The sequence below is a fragment of the Camellia sinensis genome, chromosome 6 (genome assembly GCF_055761805.1).
Source record: "Camellia sinensis isolate YWXY chromosome 6, ASM5576180v1, whole genome shotgun sequence".
Lineage (NCBI taxonomy): Eukaryota > Viridiplantae > Streptophyta > Magnoliopsida > Ericales > Theaceae > Camellia > Camellia sinensis.
In genome coordinates this window covers 42,671,261-42,693,888 of record NC_138966.1, presented here as the reverse complement: position 1 = coordinate 42,693,888, position 22,628 = coordinate 42,671,261, and the positions used below count along the sequence as shown (strand labels likewise).

Below are 22,628 nucleotides of genomic sequence, written 5' to 3'. Positions count from 1 at the left end.
TCAGACGGTGAGCATGGCTAAAACCAGGTTAGTAAGAGGTGATAAACGGACTAGTTACAGAAAGCTTCAAGGCACAACAACGGCAGTTCGAGAAGAGGATTGTAGAGAGAAAATCTGAGCAAGAGAGAGATTGTATTTGCAAAAGTGAAAAAACGGAGAGAGAATGAAGAAGTTTTGTTAAAAAATGAAAAGGCAGCAAGCGTGATGAAATTACCTTGGACAAGGTGCTTGTCAGGTAGCGTAGCAGCTTCAATGTGACTTGATGGCGCGTGACAGGTACGAACCAATAAGAAGGGAACACGTGGAAGAAACAGTTGGGGCAATGGAGCGTGACAGCTCATGAGCAATAGAGATTCTTGAAATTCTTGAACTAGTGGGGTAATGACCTTGACAGGAAGCGATCTCGATTGAGATGTTAAAAAACTTGGTTCTTGATTCTTGATTCTTGATAAAAGGGACATTTGAGTCCTCGTTACCCAAAGTCGACGAATAATGATCTCGGTCGGAAAAGTACATTTATAGGTTCCATCACCTCAGTTGTCGAGGTAATAGAACCTATGGGGTAGCTATAGAGAGGTATTTTGCTAATGACGCCACGTGGCTCAGGTGTTTCCGAGATGTCAGCCAAGGTGCCAGGTGGGCAGGTCACGTTGCCGAGGTGGTTACGATATTGCCGAGGTTTGGTGCAATAATGCCGGAATCCCGAGATATTTGGATAAGGGACAAGAGTCCTAGCTAAGAGGAGGCTCTTAGTCTGGATAAGGATAAGGCTCCTGAGGAGTTTATCCCTATCTAGCTGAGAGTCCGAGATGAGCATTGAGCTTAAGTTTTACGAAGTGAGACTTCTAGGGAATTAGGTCATTGCTGGCTATAAAAATGAGGCATCCTTATGGGTCTAAGGTATGCTTTAACTTGTGCATTGAGTACTTGTGTGAGATCTTTGAGAGATTGTTTGACTGACTTGATCGTCAGAGTGCCCCTGGGCGGACGAACCACCGCGGTATTCTCATTTTCTTATTGGCAGGTGGTTGGCTTAATCTATTTTGCCTTGTGCTCTCTAGCTAAGTTCTTTGTTTGGTTGTGTGTTCGGAAATCAACACCTACACATGAAAAAGTTAAGGTGAAAAAACACATCATTGTCTATTAATCTCAATTAGATTGGCACATACAAAATAGAATAATAATTTATCTCCTAATTTATTCTTTTAATTCCACCTTTAATGATGTGAAACTAGGGAAGATAAAGATGAGAGGGAGAGGAGTGTGGAACTGTTTCATATAATTGTGTGCCACATCATCGAAGGCAAATTAGATAAACAAAATTAAAGAGATATAACACCATTTTATAAAATAAGTCAATCGTGAGAAAACACTAAAATAAGCAAAGAAATCAGCCCCAAAAATAAATATTAAGCAAGGTGCCAACTTAAAACCCCAAGCAGAAGCAAAAGAATAAAAAACACCCAAACCCAACAAATCCAAACCACCGACACTAACACAACAATAAAACAACCAGCCAAGCAAGATAGTAGAGCAACACTATAAAACAGCCCAAGTCACAAAAACAACAGACCACTAACGAACAATAACCACACGCAAATTCAAGGGGGTTTACCAGTATTTTTTCAAGGGGAGATTTCGGTTCAATTTTTAATAGTGGAATAGGAGGCAAGACTTAGGTCTTTACAAAGGGTGTGCGTGAAGGTGTCAATTTAATGATTAATCATTAATTTTCGTTGATAAAAAAAATTTTAAGTAAAAAATCACCACACATAAATAGGCGAAGAATATCAATGTATCATGAGAATGCGATGAGCGAATATATATATATATATACACACTAGTGAATTATTCGTGCCTAAAGACACTCATATTTTTTTTAAACCACAAAAAAATCCATTAAATGGTGAAATTTAATTTCGTACAAAAAAAAAAAAAAAAAAATTCCTACCACTCATGTGGACTGTGAAATTAATGTGAAAATCATCAATTACATCAACTAAAAACAACTTGAGAATAGAAATGGATCTTTATTAGAAAATGAAATTATCTTGAACGTCTCTTACTATCCAAACTCTATGGCCGATGTCTTGCTAATTTTTTCATTTTAAGGGTTTTTGGCCCTAGTAATAATTTTTTAGAAGGACAACACAATTATTATTATTATTTAATATTATTTAGGTTCTCCAAAACACATTGTGACAAAATTTTGTAACTTTTTTTAGTCAAAAATTTCAAAATTTAATAACTTTTGATCTAGATTTCTATTATTTATAAAAATTTTATTTTTGAAATCTTTTCATCAAGATCTATAAAACAAGATCCATGATGAACACAATTTTTTTTTATTTTATTTTTTTTTGAGTTGACGAAATTTCATTGACCTAAGATAGGTTAGTGAAATTTTTATAGATCTGGTTTGAAAGATTTGTTTATAAAATTTTTAAAATATAAATTTTACAAAAAATGGAGATGTAATAAAAAAAAAGTTATTAAATTTTAAATTTTTAAAATCACTTAAATAATGTAAAAAGTGAGATAAAGAAATCTAAGCTACTAAAATAATAATACTGGGGGATTTTAATTAGAAGAAAAATTATCTTGGATCTGGTGTCGTTGTTGTGCAGTCCGTGGGGCTCATTTCGGGTCCTATTTTAATGATCTGAACTGTTCAAATTTAGAAAATATTGAGAACAATATTGTTGTAAGAAATCAAATTGATCGGATATCAATAATATTTTCATCAAATAACATTTGTATTCAGTTTGATACATATATATTCAATTTTTTTTATATAAATATGTGATTTGATAAATAGGTTATTGATATCCGATTAATTTTCTTTTTTACAGATATATTGCTGTCAATATTTTCTAAAATTTAACTGTTCAGATTATCAAATAGAATTCAAAATGAATCACATGGGTCGCACAAGAATCACCGTTGTACTTCATGCACAACAATGATACTACATTCAATATCTTGGACATTTCCTATTACCCAAACTATATAGAAAATGATTTGCTAATTTTCTCCACCCAAGCCTAAACCAAATTTAAAATTGGATAAATTACAAATACACATTTGAGATTTGATTAAAATACAAATCGCTCCATATGATTTTGAAAATTACATTTCATTCACTGAGGTTTTTAATTTCATAACAAATTGCCCATTTTATTAATAAATCATAAATTCAATTAACAGTTTTTAATAATATTAAAAATATATTTCAACTAATAATTTAACTAATTTTATTATTGTATATGCAATTATAAATTTCATTTTTTTAGTTAATTCTGTTAAATAAAAAATTCTAATAAGGGGATATTTGTAATTCTTTAAACTACGAGAGACAATCTAATATTTTAAACAAATCTCAAAAAAATTATTTGTAATTTACCCTTTAAAATTACATTATCCAAGCCCTAAAAATTTTCAAATTAAATTGTTGAGCCACACAGGCGAGACCTATCCATGGGCTGAACTTAAAAGGTCTAAAAATGTGGGCCTATGGGCCGGACTCCATCAGCCCTTATCAGGATGGGAAACCCTAATCGCTAAAACCCTTTATTTAAACGTTGTTTGCTGCTCAATGCTTTGCCAATCTGGATCTTCCTGAAAGCGATGATTTCCTGTCACCTTCTCGATTCATAGGTTTGTAGATCTCTTGATTTCAGTTTTTATATTCGCCTACTGCTTAATATGTTCGATTATATTCATAATCTGATCTTTTTTGACGATTCGATTAGATTATGACACTCACAATTAGCTTTTAAATGTACAATATATTTTTGATTGTTTGCATTTGTTTACACTCTCCTTGTGTTGCAATTTAGAATGCACAAGGAGATATAAACAGATGCAGAAAGAGAGAAGGTTGGCTTACCAGCCCATTGCATATCTTTCTTTTATTGCCTTGGCGTCAAATGGACCTACCGATATTCAAATCTCCCTTCTGTTTTTTTTTTTTTTTTTAAATGATTGTTTGTGTATTTGCTTGTTTTGTAAGCATTTATTTGCTCAGTAGAATCATATAGTCATAATTTGTTTGAGAAAAATGGCAAATGATGATTGTTGTCTTATCCTACACACTGATTAATCGTGTTGATTTGCCACTACTTGAATTAAATATATATATATATATATATTTAGTAATTGTTTACTTAAATTTTATTTTTCTGATTTTGATTTTTGTTTACGGTATATCTCTTATTAAATCTTGATTTTTTTTTTGGTTGATGCTATTTTGGGTGTTTGATGTTTGTGTTCAAATGGGTAATTGGGTGGTCTTATGTTGGAGTGCTTTTTATTTTCTTTTTTTATTTGTCTTTTAATTACTTCTGGTTTTCATGTGGGCTCAAGAATAGTAGTGTTCTTAGCTCCTTCTTTTTCATCAAATTTGTAGGAATAAAATTTGGTTAAAAGCTTGATTTGATGTGGAATACTCTAATTTGTTTTTTCTTGAAAATTTCTAAATATATCCTAAAATCATGTTTTAATCATTTTTTATGAAAGAAAATATCTTCAATCTTTGCTCTTTTTAAAATTTCATCAAATTTTAGTAAAAATATAATTTTTGAGAATTTGGTGAATAGTTTGGTTCATCTTTGATTGGTGAAAAATTGCCCATATTTGACAAAATGGTTGGAGCATATTTTGGAAATGCTCTAAGGGCACCCATGCTTATTTTTTTTCTTCATAAAATTTAAAATTTGATGAAATATAGTGTTAAAAAATCATCTCTAATCTTTTCATCAAATGTTTATCAAATTAAGAGAATTTTTCATGGAATTTGAGATGCATTAAATCCAAATTTGACGAAAATTTAAAAAGATATAGCATTGAAGATGAATTTTATTTATTTATCAAATTTCATGAACAAAAAAATCTGTGTTAAGAAGGGAATTTTTAAAATGATTTTTATGAAAATTTGATGAAAGATTAATACATATCAAATCAAATCGTTTACTCCAATATGTAATCAAATTAGATAAAAGTGGTAGTCAGGGGTTAGAGATGCTCTAATATGAAAAATGAAAAGTTTGCATTATTTTATAAACTTTTGATGAATGATGTATTCTTTTAAATGCTATTAACAATGGTTAACATAAGTTGTTCACATTCTACACCTGTAAGCGTGTTTCAAATAGTTGTTTGGTCTTTGGTTTACACCTAAACCAAATAAACCAAAACCATGCTCACCGCCAGTTGTAGGGTGGGCAGGCATGTGATGTAATTAATCTTACCCAACCATGATACAAAACTCTGTTATCCCTCACCTCCACTATCCTCCACATATACGTGGAGTTTAGTGATTGAAGAGAAAGAAAAAAAAAAAAATTTGGCCAATGACCGCTCACTAGGAGTCTTGGGGTCTCTCCAATGGAGGTCCCAAGCATTATGCATATAATCCTATGCATAATGCTATTGAGGAGACTCCCGGATTCCCAGTAGATAGTCATTGTCTAAATTTTTTTTTTTTTTTTTTTCTCCAATCACTAACCCCCACGTGTGTGTGGAGTAGTAGCGGTGAGGAGTAGTGGGGGTCTGTATCATTATTGTAATCTATGTAGACTACAAACTCTGCTTATTATCTGATGTCATCCCTTCTCCTATATAATGTGTTTTTTAGGTTGAATGGGTTGTTTTTCTTAATCTTTTTGGGTGTTGATTTCTCTATTTTAAAGAATTATAATGGAGGAATAGTTTTTACATTATTTATTGGGAAAATAACAAATTAGTTAGGATAAAAAAATAAATATCAATTTGATGTAAAAATTTATGAGTTTAATGTATCAAAGTTTTCTGGAAGAGTAATGTTAGGAATTATGGAAAACATATCATAGAAAATGATAATGAAAGATTTTTCACCATTTGATACAAGTACAATAAAACACCATACACTAATCAAAGGATCAAAAATTTGTATGAAACATTTCATGATATTTTTTTCATGATTCCTGATATTATTCTTTCTTGTAAGAGTAATGTTAGGATCATGAGAAAAATATCATAAAAGGTTCTCCGCCCTTGAATTACAAATACAATAAAACACTACACATTAATCAAATTTAAAATTTTCATAAAACATTTTATGATATTTTTTTTATGATCCTATTATTCTTTTTGTAAGAGTAATGTTAGGATCATGGAAAAAATATTATGAAGATAATCTTGAAAGATTCTCTACTCTTGGATCACAAATACAATAAAACATCCTACTAATCAATGGATGAAATTTTTTTATGAAATATTTCATGATATTTTTTCATGATCTCTAGTATTTATTGTTTCTATAAGAGTAATGCTAAGATCATGAGAAAAAATATCATGAAAATGATCATGAAAGATTATCCACCTTTGGATTACAAATACAATAAAACACTACAAACTAATCAAAAGATAAAAAAAAATTATAAAATATTTGATGATATATATACATATATATATATTTTTAATAATCTGTAGTGTTATTCTTATAAATATAATAAAATATTACGTATTAATTAAAAGATGAAAAAAAATTATATTTTTAAAATAATTTTTTTCTTTAATTTATTTAATGATGAGAAAAAGTAGACGGGCGGTCAGAACCTGATGCCGTGTTGAATGTCCGCAAATTTCCACTTTTGGAATGCCTCTGAGATCCTGGACTATGCTGTATTTTAGGTGCAAGTTCGTAGGTTTAACCTTCCACATTGTTTTTGTTGAATGTAAAAATCACTACATCTTACTCCACCTACCATCACCTACTCCACCTACTACACACCTACCTACTACAATATATTTTTATTGTTTGCATTTGTTTACACTCTCCTTGTGTTGCAATTTAGAATGCACAAGGAGATATAAACAGTTGCAGAAAGTGTTAAAACTTTACCTACTCCACTCCACCTACTCTCCACCCACATCTCCTATATAAAGGAGATCAATCATGTACATAAAATATGAGTAGGTGAAGTTTTAACAGCCCCTCTCAAACTCAAGGAGGATAAACAGAAACCAACTTGAGTTTGGAGAGAGTAACAAACAGGAAAATAAAAAGACAAGGTGTGTAGTAGGTGGAGTAGGTGGTAGTAGGTGGTAGTGGTAGTAGTAGGTGGAATTTTAACAGTTTTGAACACTTTTTGTTTGTGTTTGATATTGATTTTGTGATATACCATATTGCTATTATAGTATCCGTGCATTGTTTGACTTTAAGCTTAAGTTTTTTTTTTAGAAGCTTCTTAATATACTTGCTGCTATGATGAAGTTGCTAAAATTATGTCTGGACATATGAGTTGTCTGTGATTACTACTATGCTTTCTTCCGAGCAAAATGACTTCGAAAACCAAAGTAAAATCATGACTTATGTGTTATCATTATTATGTATAATTGAATTTCTCATCTTGCTTTAAAATGTAATATAGATTTGTTTCCTGTTTAGAAACTAGATTAGGAAATGAAGTATTGCAAAACTGGAATTGGACTTAATTATTTTGATTCTATGATTTGGATGATGCATAACTATGCTAATTGTTTTTCCTGTTTTAGAAACCACGCCAAATTAAATATGTGATTTTATTATGTCTGTAATCTATTCTCCAATGTCTAAGCGACCAATCAAAGTGGTGGCCTGTGGTGGTTGTCTGAGGCAGTTGCCAGCAGTGGTGGCTGATGGCGGTGATGCGTGGTGGGTGGTAGTAGGGTATGGAGTAAGGAATGAAAACTTAATTCTGAATATTATCTTATCTGATCAATTTCAAAACATTATATTTTGCCTCTCAATTATCAAAATTACTTCACTTTTATCCTATATAAGATGAGAGTTTTTGTACAAATTTTAATAGTTGAGGTTCTAAATGTATGATTTTAAAATATAAGAAGTTATAATAATATTCAAATGATTGTAAATAAGTAAACTTCAAAATTTCTAAATTAAACTAAAATAGCATACCATAAAAGAAAACATATCTAATTGGTCAACATTTTCTAAAATGGAATTTTTGAATAATTTTTCTAAAAAAGAATATATAAAAAATAAAAAATAAATTTTAAAAAAATTGAATTCCACTATTTATTGGAAGCACAATGCATCTTCGTTCACAGAGCACTCTGTTTAATTATTGCGTGTTTTACAAGCCAGTCAAATTTGTTTCAGTCCCTAAGCCCACCCCAACTCTCTCTTTCTCAAACGGAAAAATTCCACCACCTCAATGTATTGGAATTTGTCAACTTTTTACTTTTTATTTTTTGTTTTTTTTTTCCTTCTACCACATGTGTTTGTGGGGATTATGGTTGTGGGGATCATTTATCATTTCTGCCCTCGAACTCACACCAATATTACTCTTTTCAAATCGTAACAATGATAAATGAGTTCAATAGCAACCACAATTCTCACAAACACATGGAGTGGTAGGAGGGGAAAAAAAATAAAAAGTAAAAAGTTCACAAATTCGAATATATTGGAGTGGTGGAGTTTTTCCGTTTGAGAGAGAGAGAGTTGGGGTGGGCTTAGGGATTGAAACAAGTTTGACTGGCTTGTAAGACACGCAATAATTAGACAAAGTCTCTGTGAACGATGATAGAATGCATACATGGTTATGCGTCGTACTTCCAATAAATAGTGGAATTTAATTTTTTTTAAATTAATTTTTTATTTTTTATATATTCTTATTTGGAAAAATTATTCAAAAATTCTATTTTAGAAAATGTTGCTTCATTTAGTTTTGGATGTTTCCTTTGAAACCAATTAGGTGTGTTTTCTTTTATGGTATGTTTAGTTTAATTTAGAAGTTTTGGAGTTTATTTGTTTAGTATCATTTAAATATTATTGTAACTTTTTATATTTTAAAATCATACATAAAGACCTTCAACTATTAAAATTTATACAAATTCTCATCCTATATAGGATGAAAGTAAAGTAATTTAGATAATTGAGGGGGCAAAATATAATGTTTTGAAGTTGATCAGATAAGATAATATTCAGAATTAATTGGTGGGGTTAAAGTGCAATTAACCCAAAAAATTATGATCATTATGGTATTATTCAACTTTTAATTACATGGCCAATGCATCACTGGCTGCAACTAAGGTGATCCTGTTGTTACACGTTGGCAATTCTATTCCCATCAATTAATGACTGCAAACAAGGCAAGACATTGTTATATTTAAAATTTACCATATAATATTTTTGTATAATTTAATTATAGAATTAAACACAATTTATTATATGAAATGGAATCTATACATGTAGCTCATATCTCATCTAAAAAAGTTATATCTAATTATGTTCGAATTTTTTGTATTTAATTTTTTTTTATTATATATTATTCAGAACCCACGTTGGTTTTTAAACAGAAATTTAAAAATTTGACTAACAAATATTTTTTTCAATTAATTTTTTTTCCAATTAATTTTATTTTTTCAATTAATTTTTTTTTTCAACTAATACTAACCGAGGGAGTAATTGATAATGCTACTTTAAACCTTGGAGAGGGAATTGTAATTTTTAAAATGTGAGAGGTGTCAATGTAATTTACTCAATGAGGGCAAAATTGGTATTTAAAAAATTTAAATTGCTGGAGGGAGCAATTTGTAATGAAATTTTAAAGCTCAAGGAGGGAGATGTAATTTCCAAAAGGTGAGGAAAGAATTATAATAAACATAAACCTCAAAGAGTGTCAATATAATTTACCCTTTTTATATTGCCCTTCTAATCTTATTTTAAAGTTCTTTTGTTATATATATATATATATATGATTGCACGTCTGATCTCAGGTGTTTAGTCATCATTAAAGAGTACACCGATTATTGAGTAGGTTTGTGTTGTGTTTTGTTTGTGAACATTGATTTCAGGTAATGCTTGTGCTGTGTTCTCTCTGATTTTTGAGTATGCTTGATTATGGGCCTGCAATTTACTATGAATATATTTTAAAATTGGGTTAATTACACCAAGACCCTATCACTTCACCTTATCACTAAACTTGTACTGTCCATATTGACCTTTACATTTATAAACCTTGTATATAAATGTACAAATAAATACATCCTTTTTAAGAGCGGTCTAGAGAGGTAAAAATGATACATTTTGATAGTTAAATTGAAAGGGTTAAAATGTACAAGTTTATAGATGAATGAGTTAAAGTGATATTTGTTAAAGGTTTAGTCTCAATGGGAGGTTATCGGTTCTAGGGGTGAGCATGGTCCGGATTGGACCGGATTGGGATAAAACCAGGACCAATCCGTTATTTACGGTTCCTAAAAAATTGGAACCAATCCAATCCGTTTAAATCATGGAACCAATCCGAACCAATCCATTTAAATACGGATTGGATCGGTTTAGGACCACGGATTCACATAATTAAATAACAAAAATATATATATAACACTTGAATTTCATAAAAATATAAACATAGCGCTATATTAGTTCCATAATAGCAACATGTTTTTCTATAATAACGACATACTGTTCTAGAATTTAAACAACTATAAGAAAACTGGTTTCACCATAAGTATTTAGACCATTGCAAATTAAAACTTAAAACTAACAAACAAAAGTAATAAAAGAAGATATTATACGATTTTAGGTTTGAGTTTAGATTTTACATAGAATAAGAAAAGATACTATGGGGGAGGATGTATAATAAAAATATAGACTATTTGTATACGGTCCGGATCGGTTCCAATCCGGAACCGTGGGATTCAATCCGGAACCAATCCGTGAACTACGGATTTTTAATTATTCAATCTGGAACCGAACCACGGATTCAAAAAACCAATCCAAACCTATCGGATTGGACTGGACTGGATCGGATTACGGATTTCACGGATTCCTTGCTCAGCCCTAATCGGTTCAACTCTTTCGAAGGAAAAATTAAATTAGGAAGCAAACACTTAATGCTTTGCAAAGGGGAGGCTAACTTTCATAAATGTTAATTTAATTTAACAACTAATAATCAATTTTTGCCAATAAAAAAAAAAAAGAACTCAAGGGGCAGTCGGTATAATTAACCCTAAAAAATATGGTTTCAGGGATGTTGTATGTTTAGTAAGGTGCAGCATTCACCATTTGAAGAGTGTACTTTGTTTTAGGATTTATTTTCAAATGGATTGTTGAATCAAAGTTTTTATTTATTTTTAACTAGATTGTTGAATCGAAGTATGAAAGGGAGGGACTGTTGAATCAGAGTTAGAAATGGATGAAGAAATTGAACTTGTAGAGTTGCCTTATTGTCAAAGCCCTCTTTTGTGATGTTAGATCATCAATAGAAGTTGAATGCTTACATTTTTCTGTACATTTTTGGAAGACAATATTTAGAGCAGCATTTCAAGATACATGTAATGTTAACACCAAATCACTTGTGTACGTAAATGAATGTATATGTTGTGATTATAAACTGCGTTTTTCTTTTGTGAGTTTGTGTTATATGAATGAAACGTATTATTTGAACAAGAAGTTATGTGTTATTTAACACTAGTTAGGGTTCTTTTTGTTTTTAAAATGTATGTAAAATAGAATTTCAAGGCTAATATAAGATTTTTTTTTTTTTTAATTTCAAGATAGTGTCTTTTTTGTTACTATTTGAGTTAATCTAGTTATATATATATATATATATACTAGTGTATGCCAGTGCCTAAACGCACGGTATAAATAATGTTAAGATCAAAATATAATTGTAATTTATACGTATGTTGTTGAAATTTGTGAAGTTTGTTTCATTTTTTGATAAAGATATTGAAAAAAAAAAAAAAAGATATTGAAATATTTTTCTTCTTAGAGAACTTGTAACAATTTCGCTTGTATTACATGTTTTACAAAACTCAAATAAAATAACAACTCCTCCTAGTCTTAATGCAAATTAAAAAACAAACATATAAGATTTATAATGTTCACCAATATCGCAAATGAAAATATAGAGCAAGTAAAAAAATTTGTAAACACTGAACAAAATACAGAAATCAAAAATATTGTATACTTGTTAACATTCTGTAATAAAAAGAAAAAAAAAAACTACCAAATACCACATAAAGCACATCAGTAAGGGCTCTACAATATTAAACATCAAACATACCAGTCTGTACTCTATGATTCCAAAAAAAAAAAATCAAATATAAAAAATTAAATATCAAATAATGCACACAAGCCAGTGCTCTGCAATCTAAAAAAAATTAAAACTAAAATACACACATGTTAATGTTATTGCTGCCAATCAAATTATAACTATATAAGAAAAATAAACATTATACTGTCATACACTAAAAAAACTATGAAAATAACTAAATCAATAGAACTCCAAAACCGAAGCCCAAAATTAACATAAAATTAAGGAATATCAAAAAATAAAATATAAAAAGAAATTACTTCATACCTGTTCAATCTCTACTACCCGTCTTCAGAACTTGACCACGAATTCAACAAATTTCCCAGAAATTGAGAGAAAATCTCCACCAAACAGCCTCCATGGAAATTCAGAGTCTTCAGCTTTAGAAGCTCTATAGTTTAGATAGGATATGTGCTGAATGTAATCTTTCTTGATAATAAAAGAAAGAAAAATATTTATGTTCTCTTTCTTTGTTTTTTTTTTTTTTTTTTTGGCTAAGTGAATAACATGCTAAGGGGCAAGGGGACAACAACAGATCACCAAAAAAGAAACAAAGCAAGACAAAATGGAAACCATAAAAACAAAAACAAACTAAGCTAGAGGACTGCATCAGCAACATTCAACTTCACAACCTTCTGACCGCAATGGAAGCCTCTGCACCAGAAAGGGACCCTGAAAAATTGATCCCAGAAGTCCAAGCACCCAGCTCATGTACAACTTGATTTGCTTGTCTAGGCCAATTCTTCTTTGAAGCTAATAGCAGATTAATGTCACCCACCAATAATGGTATCAATAGACCAAAAAGAAAAACATTTCATGTCAAAAAAAGGGATTCTTTTTCAAGCAAACACTTCATGTGTAATAAAACCTCAAATACCCCCCCCCAAAAAAAAAAAAAAAAAAAAAACCAAGTGGGTATTTCTGTACTGCCGTTGAAGAAGCCTTAGAAGATCATCATCAACACAAAAAGCACAAAAACAGAAATTTCACAAAATCTGCTAGGCCCTTTCATAAAACCTTAAATTGATTGAATTAATGTTTTAACAAATTCCAAACAAAAATAGAAACTTTTCACTTTTATTTTCCTTTTTCCCCTATATTTTCTCAGATTTCTAAATGGGTTATGCAAAATCGTACCTAGCGTGAATGATTTGAACACTGGTTTGCATGTTGGGTTGGGTCCAACTGTAGGTGATTGAACCCGCTATGCCGCTTAGCCACAAACATCCTTCAAAAAAAATTTGAAGAGATCTGTTATAAGTGTGAGGCGATCAAGCATGTCACCAGCATTTCTGCTAGAGCTGTCCATAGCAGACATCCTTGCTCCTTGCTCATTGCAAGCATTCTCCAAAACCGCATTGAACATCACCTGCAAAAATCATCAGAATTTGTTTCCAATCAAACAATCTTAGACTTGGATAATCTACATAATGGGATACTTTATTCCGGAAAACCCTCTTCGAGTTAGAGAACTACAAATGCCCTTTTAGCAAGCATTAGTACAACCCAAATTCAAGAATTGTTAAAAACATCAAATATGGTAGGACCTACACAAGAAAACTGGAATTCTGTAAGATTCTAAAGTATTTCTGACATCGTCTCGCCATCTTCAATTTCGTAGGAATCCAGATCACCAATCTTTCCCCCTGCTTCAGCTTCATTCTCCACAATCTATATTAACACACCGTCAAATTCATATCCACAAAATAAAACACAAATCAAGTTGTGGTTTTTTTATTTTAATAAATTCAAAGCACTCTAATCACCTCAGAATATAATATAGTTGCTGTTGTCGGCATAAATGAGACACTGGACCAAATTTGTTGAAAACAATCCTCAATGCATCATACTCCACATTTTTCAAGATTTCATCTGCAAGAATAGAAACCTACCAGGGCAACAATTTGGATATAGCAAGGGAAGCAAAAAGGAAAATAAAATCAAGCATTAACCTAGTGGCTCAGGGAGTTCATATCCTGATTGACCGGAGAGTTTGGGTTGAAAAGAAAGGAGCATTTAAATATGCAAATACCTCAAGCAAGATTGATTCTAGAGTACCTATACACACACATACAGACATACCTTTTTAGTATATACAACTTTGGAATTGTATGCCTGATTTTGGTGGAACAAAAATGAAATATGAATGATCTAAGATTTGCATACGAGTGTATAAAAAGACAAATGAAGCTTTCATGAATCATGGTAATTTGGCTAATGATACTTTCGTTCTCAAGTTCAATTAATTCTTGATCCATACGCAATTTTTTTTTATTCAAAGTTAATGTTAGACACATCCAAACAACAGAAAGTTAAAATTAAAAATTAACATAAACCTCAAATATCCCAAAAAAACCAAGTGGGCATTTCTGTGCTGCTATTGAAGGAGCCTTAGAAGATCATCATCAACCCGAAAAGCACAAAAATAGAAATTTCACAAAATCTGTTGGGCCCTTTCATTAAACCCTAAATCGATCGAATTAATGTTTTAACAAATCCCAAACAAAAACAGAAACTTTTCACTTTTATTTTCCTTTTTCGCCTATATTTTCTCGGATTTCTAAATAGGTTATGCAAAATTGTACCTAGCGTGAATGATTTGAACACTAGTTTTCATGTCGGATTGGGACCAATTGTAGGCGATTGAACTCGTTATGCTGCTTAGCCACAAACATCCTTCAAAAAAAAAAAAATGAAACCAAAACAATCAAATCAAAATCAAAAGTGCGAAGCTTGTGATCGACGACCCATTCCCTGATAGAATCAAAGGTGTTTTGGGGTTTGAATTACAGCAAAGGAAACACAAAAACAGACACAACCACAAAAACAAAAACAGAGAGAGAAGGAGAGAGGCAGAAATTGAGTGAAACACAACATAAAAAAATACTAAAACAATTCTTAATCTTACCTTGCGAGTGCGAGTTCGAAAGGAGCCGAGTTCAAGAGCAGCATCAATAGCAAAGAGGTTTAGGACAGTTGCAGAGTTGGATCAATGGCGACGGTGATGATGAGCAACGACGGTGGTGGTGAGCGGCATCATCTACTCTTTCTCTATTGGTTGAGAGAGAGAGGATTATACAGTTTTTTTACGATCGGAGAAGTATCGGATGATCATAGGTGATCGGCGATGGTCGTGGGCACTGGTGCCAGATCGGTGGTGGTGGGTGGTGAAGAATGAAGAAGGGGAAAGGTAAGAATAGGATTATATCATCTTGTCTCAAGACTGTATCTACTAATGCTAGCACCGTCGTTCGCTCCGCGGATGATCGCAAAGATCAAGTTCTTTTGGTTTTGAAGAGAGAACGTATAGAGAGGGAGTTGAAGAGACATGTTCGGGCAGACGTGAGAGAGAGAGAGAAAGAGAGAGAGAGTGTTTGGACGGAAAAAAATAAAATTGATCTCAACCGTTAGATATTGATTAGGAATCATCTGAGCCATTCAAATGAAATGTATCTCTGATATATTTTGATACATTTTCAAAAACTGTTCTGTCTTATTACATAGATATATACATAATAGTTTTTATAAATTAAATTAAAATCAAATATTCTTATGAGTACTTTTATTCAATAGAGATTAGTTTCATTAAATTTAATTTATGATTTTATTTTTTTAAAAAAAATGCACACACCTTGATATTTTTAGTTAATGGTAAACTTTTTTAACATGACACGGACAAAAAATGGCACGACACAATAATATGAAGTTAATATGGAGATAACTCTAAGAAGAAAATGAAATGACACACGACGCCTACCCTTACATATGACTAACAAATTATCAATAAAAAATGGACTAATAGTTATGTAAAATATTAAGCGATGTTAGTGTATTTACACCAAAAGTTTGGGATTAATTGTATTTTTTCAAACATCAAGAGAGGTGAGCGTAATTTATCATTTTTTTTTTTTATGGAGGATATACACAAAAAAGACTTTATAAAACGAACAGTTTAGGTTATCGTGAAATGGCACCTGTAGTAAGCCTTAAGGACCCAAATAAAACCATCCAATCTACATTATGGATTGGAAAAAAATCCATATCCAAATTGAATACCCTAAAAAAAAAAGGCCACAGTTTGTCTCCAAAAAAGTCAATTGTTCTTGAAAAAAACAAACAACGAATATATAATGAGATTACTTGTATATAATGATATTTAATATTTTTACTTAAACAACTAATGGGTCAATCGATCCGTTTATTTTTTAGACCACAGCATACAAATCATTCATTAAAAAAATTAGGTTAATTAGATAACTGGAATCACGATAGTTTTGTTTCTCAAAAAATAGATGGTTTACTTTTCAAATAATATTTGTCGTTCATTTTTTTGCAAACCTGTTTACGGTTATCGAATTGACGTGATTTTTTTTCATGAATAATCTACTTGTGGTCTAAAAAATGAACAATTTGAATCATTGAGACAAAATTCATGATAAATCCCACATGCCCAAACAGCATGGTCTCGTCCAAGACAAGCTATGCCCAAAAAGGATATTTGTCATTTTTGTAAAATATTGGACAAAATCTATTTTACCTCATTGTAATATGTCTTGATAGCACTTTATCTCATCTATCTTTGAAAAATAGCCATATGTCCCCCATGTGATTTTAGACTAAAATGTAACCGTTAACACTATTAACTATAGATGTGAAATGACTATAATACCTTCAAACCCTATATATATATATATATTTGTTATTTTCTTTCTCTCTCATCTTTCATACACATAATTTATAATGTCTGGTATTAATTCAATTAAATCACAATTAATTATAAATTCTTAATTATTTATTGTAATTCTTAAAATTTTATTCTAATTCTAATTTCATTATATTTTAGATCACAATTAATCCTAAATTCTTAATTATTTATTGTAATTACTAAGATATTAATCTAATTTAGATCACAATTAATCCTAAATTCCTAATTATTTATTATAATTTCTAACATGTTAATCTAATTTTAATTTAATAACATTTTAGATCAATTCTTAATTATTGTGTATTTTATATTTTATTTAATTATATTTTAAATCAATTCTTGATTATGTTTTATATTTTAGATCAATTCTTAATTATATTTTATTTTATTTTAATTAACATACTAATCTAATTTTATGTTTGAGGAAAATGGGAGTAAAATTTTCCTTTTGTTCTATTAATTTCATTCTAATTTTTCAAAAAAAACAAAATTCACTCTAAAAAGTAATGTGTATAATACACATTCTGTTTGGATGGAAAAACTAACAGTAACGCTTTAGTCCAAAATCACTTAAAGACTTTTTGACTATATTTGAACGATCAAAGGTAAAGTGCTCAGACTCAAACTACAAAGGGACAAAATAAATTTAACCCTAAAATTTAACCTCTCGAAAAGAATTTCCACGCCTTGGTGTTATTTTATCACATTAAAAAATAGGAGACACATGCCATAATCCAAGGTAGAGTGTACATTGTAGAAGAAATATTTTGTATGAAAGAAGTTATACATTTTGTGAGATGAAATTTATGTTGCGGTGTATTTTTTTATTATTTATTTTTTGTTTTGTTTATGAAAGCTATAATTTTGAGGTTGTGATGTGCACTTAAAAGTCATGTATAACTAAAGTATTACTTCTTGTGAGAGAAGTTATAAATTTTGTAAGAAGCAAAAGGTCATATTTTTTGTTACAAAAGTTATACATTTACTGAGGAAAGTTACACTTTTTACATAAGGTGCATATAATGTGCACTCACACATCATATCATTCTCCTAAATCCAATTCTCAAACCTATTTGGCAAAACCTGTAGGTGTTAAACTCTTAGGCTTCATTCGTTTGGCATATTAGATTGGATGAGATTATAAATACAGTAAGATTGAGTGAGGATATTATTAGTGTGGTACTTTTAGATTAAAGATGTAAGATAAAATATGTTTGTTTGTGTACTAGTGTGGTGGTATTAGTTATTTGGAATTAAATTTATGAAATTACAAAAGTATTCATTTTAACTTTGTTATTTTTGTAATGTGGAGGTAAATTTGTCTTTTCATCCTCAATCCCATGGGATTGGTTTAGCCATCCCACCCTTCCCATGGGAAAGCTAATACCACCATGTGGAGAGATTTATAATCCCACTAGTTCCATTGCATTTTTGTCAACCAAACATGAGTTATGTAGAATTCATAGGATTGTTAGTCCAAGATCCTCATCTATGAAGCCAAACAAACATGGCTTTAAGGCCATAAGGACATGTTTTTGTGAGACAAATTTACCCTTGTGTGTATTTTGTGCTAAAAAAATTTAAGATCTCATAACTTGAGTTCTGCAAATTCATTTTTAACAAAATTGATATCTATGAATTTTTATTTTTGATAAGATCAATATTGATTATGAATTTTTTTTTAAAAAAAAAAAATTAATAGATTGATTTTTCAGCTAATCAAAATATCGAAATAATATTTTTTTAGAAAGTAAGTGCTCAAAACCGCTTCAGCAATTTTGAATGGATAAATCTCGAAACACTAAATGAAATAAAAAAAAAAATCATCATACAGAGTACAAAGTTATGACTTATGATCATTACACTAAGTACAAAGTTATGACTTATAATCAATTTTGTCTTATGACTATTACACTCATATCTTTTAAGATTTAGAGAAAATAGAGTCAATTTTACATTTTTGGCATAATTACACTAACTTCCTTTTTATTATGATTAAAGCTACCGAAACTAATACTAATTGTAAGTAGACATTGAAATAAACAAATATAAATATATATTTTAGTAGGAAAAAAGATGATAATATTATTATTTTTATTTATATCAGTAATGAATTACTGATAAAAAAAATTAAGTGTTATGTGAATTAAAAATTTGAAGGAGATTAATATAATTATGTTAAAAATATGAGGCTAATTATATTTTTTTTTTCAAATCTCAATGAAGATGAGTGTGAGTGTAATTTACCTTTGAAAATTTATTTAGTATATGGAAAAAATTACAATTTTATTCAATTAAATACAGAAATTATTAACAAATAAATAATACTATATTATTTTAAATATAAAATAAATTATATAATTACATAATTATGTCAAAATTAAGAAATGAAGTAGTAATATAAGTATAATGGTTTCGGTTTAGACCCGACCCTTTTCATGATTTTAGATCTAGAATTCTATATCTTTAACTGTTGTTTATAACCTCTTACTCTTATTGCTAGGTGAGTGTAGTTGTTTGAGAGTTGTTGTTGTGTTTGAAACATGTTGAGAATTAGTTTTTTAAAAGAGTTATTGTCCAGTTTTCTGCTTATTCTCTAGAGCGGTTTTTGAGATCTCCCAATATTTTTGCAGGTCTGCAAAACTTCTAGAAGTAGGATGTTATTCGCTCGAGCGGTCTGGTCTTCTGCAATCTGTAAAACTTCTGGGAGGGGGTCATTATGCGCTCGAGCAATGTTCTTGGTCACTCAAGCAGTGTCAGTTATTGTGTCTGAAGCTCAAGCAATGTTTTGGTGACTCGAGCGGTCTATACGTATATCAAATTGGGAAAAGAAAAATTTTATCACTTTTTCACTTCCCCTCTCTCTCTCTTTAAAATATTCCAAACCCTAATTTCTTTACTCTCTCTTTCTAGTTCTCGCCTTAAAACCTTAAATACACCCTCATCCCTTGATTTCTCCACCATATCTCTTTGGAGAAAAAGGTAAAGCTCATTGAAAGTTTCATTCTAATCGGAGAGGATCTTATTTTTAGTTTCGTCAAATTTTTACCCTTACTCTTTTCCTCTTCTAATCTTGATGTAGGGATTTATTCAACCTTTAGTATGATTCTTAGCCTAGTTATTTGCTCTTTGAAAAGATTTAGTGATTTGGGAGTTTTGGGTTAAATCTAAAGTTTTGTTTTGAAATGTAAAAGAGGGGTTTTCAAGTGGGTTCTTAACAAAGGTTGTCGAGATGTGTTTATGGTTGAGATATGTTGAAATGTTGGAATTACTTTACTTAATGTGATTTTGAAAGTAAATGAAATTTTGTTAAAAAATCATTGATATTTAGTTTATGAAAGAAAAGGGAAAAGATGTTGGGTTTTGAAAGGATGAAATGAATATATCTATTGATGATGATGGTGGAGTTGGATATGTAATATCGCTCCTATTTTGAAAATGATGAGATTATATCTTTGGTTGAAAATTATCTGTTGAATAGAAATATCTACTTTGGGCTATCGGTGGAGAATAGCTTTGATTGTTATATAAATTACATGAAGATTGGGTGAATTGAAACTAATTATTCATACATCTTGTATCGAGCATTGTTTCATACTTATGCATTGAAAATGTATAGTTTTGAGAAAAAAATTGTGAATACCTTGGTGAATCTGGTCAGGGGGTGTGGTTGTGGTTATGATGTTGGCTTGTGTGTCCGTGGTGGAATCCAGAAACCCGTGCAGTTGGGTACCGATCATTCTGGTTAGTACCGGTAAAATGACTTTGGTAGTGTTTATATAGCTTATTAGCAGACACGTACCTAGAGATTCCTAGTGCTTTCTATATAGTCCCTTGTTTTCTGATATAAAAGTATTTTTTTTATATTTTTTTTTATTTTTATGAATTGATATATATAATTCGGGCATTGCATTGTTTTGAGATGAAAATGTAAAACGTTTGATAAATGGCATGTATGTGCATTCATCTTATGACTTCATTAAGATTTATACATTGTGTTAAAGTATCTCTACTGAGTTTTAACTCACCCTATGCGAAAAATAATTTTTAGGTATTGATGATATGCCTCCATCAATGATATAGCTTGGGAGGACTTGAAGCCAAGAGCTTCTATTGTTTTCTTTTGATGTAATTATTTCTAGACAAGCCTTGAGTTTTAACTGTATTAAGTTGAACTCATTTTGTTATACCCAAGCATTAGCTTGGAAAGACGTCACCATTAGGACACAAAATTACTTGATTCTCATTTTATTTCAATTCATGTATATATGTCATATACTATAGATTTAGGATTTAGAATTTATGAATGTATACATGCATATGCCATATTTTGTATGATCAAGGAGTATAAATGGAAAATGTTAAATATAATGCTAACGATAATTTCTATGGAATATTATGATGTGAGTCATTGTTATTATTTTAGAACGTTACAATAAGGGTGTTTCGGAAATGACATTTTTTGGCTTTTTTTTTTTTTTTTTTGGGTGCTTATTTTCAGCTTTAGTTAACTTCTTTTAAAAATTTTCAAAAAGTTTTAGATTTCCAAATTCATCTCACCAAGACAAACCAGAAAATTATAATTTTTTTTAAAAAACTTTTAAAAAAAATTTCAGAAAAGACAAAAATAAGCTAAATTTTGACATAATTTTGAAAAAAATTAAGCATTCTGTTTTAGCTTATTTTCGTCTTTAGTAATTTTTTTTGAATTTTTTTTTAAAATATACTTTTTAGATTTGTGTTGACAAAGGAGACTGGAAAAGTAAAATATTTTCACATAATTTTGAAAAAAAAAATCACTAAAAAAAAATCAAAAAAAGAGGTGGTTTTTTTTTTGGGGGGGTTGTTGTTGTGCTGCTACTATGTACTATTATAGTAATTTACAAAAAATAAAATCTTAATTATTGTCCATTAAACAATGGATAATATTCGTATTTATGACAGAAATGTGTTCAAATAAATAACAAATATATGAATGCGTATTAAATTGCTTTTAACGTTATTTAATTTTTAACTAACATCCAATAATCTATTACTAGAGCATCCGTATTAGTATCAGTAAATTTTGAGTTAAATTATAACAAAAAAATTACTTTTATATTTTAACTCGCATTTTTTTTTTATATACACACTTCATCAGCCTCTCTATTCTAAAATTTAATTTTATAAAATATTCATTTTGTATTGTCAAAAAGTAGCAAGAAGTTGCTAATTTTATATTGTTAATATATATATATATATATATGTGTGTGGCTTCATATTCCCTAAAAAAAAGTGTGCTCAAGTTGTCCGACCAGACATCCAAAGCTCCTATATTGTTATTATATCTATGCAATTTCATATTCCAAAAATAAAAAATAAATAAATAATAATGATGGTGTAGCTGCCGGTCATCTTGTATGACCGGCATGATGTCTGTTATACAGGAAAGCAACCCAAGAGGAGGGGTGACTTGGGTAATAAAAAATTTAGCTAGAAAATAGATTTCAAAACCTAAGAAATTAAATACAGTAGATAATAATAAGTACACAGAAAATAATGGAAAGGAAAGAAGAGCTTGACAAAAGGATTTATAGTGGTTCGGCTCACCAGCCTACATCCATTCCTTAACAGACCCCCTTGAGAATTTCTTCACTAAGAATCAATGCACCACTAGGCTCCTCCTAGCTTGTGTTTACATAGGACTTACTTTAATCTGTTGAGGACTTCTCAACTAAATGCTTCACTTTACAAGTATTTCACTCAGAAAATAAGGAATAAGAGTAAGAGGTACAACTGTCCTCTTTTACAAATATTCTCTTTTAAAAGATGAATATGAAAGTGTAAGCTCACAAATA

At 30.1% G+C, this 22,628-nt stretch overlaps 1 long non-coding RNA gene and 1 pseudogene across 2 annotated transcripts; one reads left to right on the top strand and one right to left on the bottom strand.

Moving 5' to 3' along the window:
• The first annotated feature begins 3,524 nt into the window (after positions 1 to 3,524).
• On the top strand, positions 3,525 to 11,410 carry LOC114307821 (uncharacterized). Its single transcript, XR_014332298.1, has 2 exons — positions 3,525 to 3,657; positions 11,130 to 11,410. It is a non-coding gene; the product is annotated as an uncharacterized LOC114307821 (long non-coding RNA).
• A 670-nt stretch (positions 11,411 to 12,080) lies between these two features.
• On the bottom strand, positions 12,081 to 14,166 carry LOC114307778 (ATP synthase subunit gamma, mitochondrial-like; annotated as a pseudogene). The gene is made up of 5 exons (XR_014333843.1): positions 14,161 to 14,166; positions 13,853 to 13,974; positions 13,638 to 13,757; positions 13,224 to 13,455; positions 12,081 to 12,839 (listed from the first exon to the last, which is right to left on the bottom strand). The product of XR_014333843.1 is annotated as an ATP synthase subunit gamma, mitochondrial-like (transcript).
• Between the last annotated feature and the right edge of the window lie 8,462 nt (positions 14,167 to 22,628).